At 46.4% G+C, this 3,660-nt stretch overlaps 1 pseudogene; it reads left to right on the top strand.

Annotated features, from left to right (window-relative positions):
* The first annotated feature begins 2,488 nt into the window (after positions 1–2,488).
* The window catches only part of LOC101588335, a 17,239-nt pseudogene continuing 16,067 nt past the window's right edge, over positions 2,489–3,660 (top strand).

Here is a 3,660-nt window from a genome sequence, read left to right as displayed (position 1 = left end):
TTCCAACCCCTCCGGATCCCTCTGTGGGCTTCCCTGGACCTGGAGACCCTCTCTGGGCCCTACCCTGCAACCCGCAGTCGCCCCTCCTCCACTTCCTGAAATTCCAGGCCCTGAGCTCCCTGGCCCCCACCCTCCTGAGGAGCTAGTTCTTTGACAGCTTATCTCATTGCTTTCCCTGCCATGGTTAGCAATCCACTCACTTCTGCCTACCTTTGGACAAACTAAACAAGGGGGCTGCAGGCCCCTGAGCTCAGACTCCTGGAGGGTCTGTGTGGCCACTGCCCCACCCAGTGCTCCAGGCAAAGCAGCTTTTCCACAGTACACCAATTGTTCTTTCAGGCTCACTGCTCTCCAAGTCAGCACTGTGACAACCCGAGGAAGGAGAGTGTTGGGACCCACTGTATAGCACGTTCCACTTTCTGTGGTACCAGTGTTTTCACCAGGACTACTTGGAAGCTGTCACGTGAGGCCCCTGGAAATGGAGTGCAGAGGAGCTGCACACAATATTCCTTTTGGGATAGACCTCAGCAGCTGCCCACACAGCCTCATCTAGAGAGGCCAGAGAAGGGACAGAGGCCCATGGTGGCAATCCATAGCTCTCAGTGCTTCTCACATCTCTTGAGGGTTCTTTGGGTTTGTACCCTGTGGGATGCTTCTTTTCCCCTCCTCATGCACCCCTTGCCTCTCGTGTGTATCAGCAGAGCTGGCTCATTTTTAGCTACAGATCAGATCTGTACCTTAGATGAGAGGGGATGCATGAACGTGTTGAGCGTGTATGCAGCATGAAAGAGTGGGCCTTCACTTGTCTGGAAGGTACTGCCAGTTGGGCTTGCAACACAAAAGTTGTGTGCCATCACCAGTGAATAGAACTGTATTTCACTTAAGTGTGTTTGCTGTTGATAGGAGGGAAAGAAACTCTCCAGCCAAAAGCTTTCTGGGATGAGCTGGTGTGCTCTCCAGAGAAGTATGAATTTTTGGAACCACAGAGGTGAAGATCAGGATCTCTTTTTTGATGGAAGGAAAGCTTCTGTCTGGGAGGGACAGAAGAGGACACAAGTGGCTTGCCCAGGAACCTATCTCTTCTAGGGATTTTTAGAAAGCAAAACCATGTATGTGTGGAGGCGGGTGTAAGGTGGGAAACACGAGACTTCACTAGATCGACACGAGGTGGGATAAAAGTATGGCCCACCAATGTAATGACAAGTAAAATTGCGCAGGTCAAATTGATTCAATCAGGATGGAATGGGGAAGTGTTTCCTAAAGCAAACTCTGCCTGAATGCAGAACAGGGGCTTGTGCTGAAGGAGGTTGGCCTAGTGACTCTTCCTGCCTTTCGCAAGGTGATTGATACCTATGAAGAATCTCCACTCCGATGAGCATCACCAGGGAGGTGCGAGTGTTCATTCCATTAGTCCTTTGCCTTGAGTTCTGACCCTCAGCAGAAGCGCCTGTCTCCCCCACAGTTGCACGATGTCTTGTTCTACATGCTGTGTCCTTGGAGTTCCCAGGCCTATCTGACTGCCTATAGTGTTTCCATCTGAGTTGGCAACCTCCACCCCAGGAACAGGATGATTTCCGGGTTGGGTCTCACCTGATCCACTTGTCAATAGTAGGACCATGACAAAAGTTGGGGCACTCAAGGCAGGAGTACAAGCAGAGTGACATGAAGAGTCACAGGGAGGGCCTTCTCAAGTACTCCCCATAGGAAAGGGTCAGAAGCTCCATGGGGAATGGCCACGAACTGAAAGCTAGAGTTCCCTGCACTTTCACAGATGGACAAGAAGCACCATGACACTGTTTTCACTACTTTTCCTAGATATATACCTTCGGTAACAAGTCTAGAGTCCATGAGCTTGTAAAGATCTGGACACACAGTGGCATTCTCTGTGTGTGTGTTAGACCTCTCTGCTGCATCCAGGGTGGAGGTTCCATCATTTCCCAGGACACAGAAGAAAGAGTCATATGGCTGGTGGAAGCCTCTGAAGGCATGAAGCCATGACTGGCGACCTCTTAGCACCAAAGACCCTCAGGATTCTGAGGTCCAGAAGCAAGACAGATTTGGGCCATTGAAAGAGGGAAGGAAGGAAGACAACGCCAAATATATGTCTATACACACGAGAAAATGGATAATTTTTGGGCTGATTTCTGCTGGCCGGTTCAAAGAAGCACTTCATTCTGAATCATCGTCTCTCTCCTTGAGACATAATTCTTTATACTTTTTCACCAGCTGTGCACGCTGACATCTGCTAGCCTGAGTAACTAAAGTGGATGCTGCCGTATGCATTATAACAACCCTTGTTGAATGCATGGAATTTGGTTGACTGCAACACTATGTTTTCTAATTGGTTTAATATTGTGCATTCCATTTAAATAAATAAATAAATAAATAAATAAATAAATAAATAAACAAACAAAAATCCCTGGTGGGAAAAACAGAAATCACAGCAGAAATTGACAAGCAAATTCAAATGTGTTGGTACATGCTTGTAATGCCGGCACTCAAGAAGCTGAATCAGGAAAGTTGGAAGCCCGGCTTCCTTGAAAGTTGGAAGCCCGGCTTTACTAGGGAGTTCCGCCCAAATTTCAATGAGAGTGAGAGACTGTTGCAAAAATGGATAAAGAACAAGCAAGTAAATAAACAGACAAAATCAAAAGACATCACGTTAAATTAGAAAAATCTTTCTCACAGTAAGGGAAACAACCAACAGAGTGAAGAGACCACCTACAGAATGAAAAAATAAGTTTTGCTGGCCAGTTCTTGGACACAGCACTGAGAAAAGGACTCTTGCCTAAAATATAGATAGGACTCACAACAGTCAGAGCTCTTCCTTCAAAACTAAGCCAGTTGATACATGAGTACATGATACGAACAAATGCTTCTCACAAGAAACACAGTGTAAATAAATATGTGAAAGTTTTCTACATTGCTGACCATTTGAGCAATGCAAACTGAAATGGCACTGAAATATCATATGAGTCTAGAAAAAATGTTAATCATCAAACATTTAACTAACAATAAGTACTGGCAAGGATTTAAGGAAAAAAGTCTTATACTAGATTGTTGGCTAGAATGTACAGTCCTAGAGGTACTGAGGAAATCAGTGAAGAGATTCCACCAAATCGAGAAATAGAAATCCCATTTGGCTGAGGCTTCTCTGAGTATGTATCTTCCTCAAAGAGTTTTTAAAAAATCATATTCCAAGGACACATGCCAGGCCATATTGATAGCAGAGCCATTTATGACACCTACATCTTGACAACTGCATACCTGCCTGTCAAGTGTATGAATAAAGAAACTGTGGTACTTACACACACTGGAGTACTACTCTGCCATAGAGGAAGATGAGGCATGGTCAGGTAGATGTATGCATCTTCAGAACAAGGTTAAGGGAAATAAGACACAACAGCTGAAATGTCACATGGTTTCTCTGATAGAAAAATCTTCATAATATGTACATATCGATAAAGAGTGGCCAGGATGGCAGGGTGGTTGGGGTCTCCTTGAAACAATGGCTCCCGGTTGCAGTTCTCAGCGGATCCTGCCTGCCGGCCTGACAGGGGGACCAGACTCCTGCAGCCAGATCTCCTGGAATCAAGAAAGTTGCCATCGAGTCCCAGCCCAGGCGCAGCGTGGGCCGGACCCTCTCCCAGCCCCTCGGGC

This window comes from Octodon degus, unplaced genomic scaffold (genome assembly GCF_000260255.1).
Source record: "Octodon degus isolate 3935 unplaced genomic scaffold, OctDeg1.0 scaffold00236, whole genome shotgun sequence".
In the NCBI taxonomy this organism is placed as follows: Eukaryota; Metazoa; Chordata; class Mammalia; order Rodentia; family Octodontidae; genus Octodon; species Octodon degus.
This window is presented reverse-complemented; position numbering and strand designations above follow the sequence as displayed.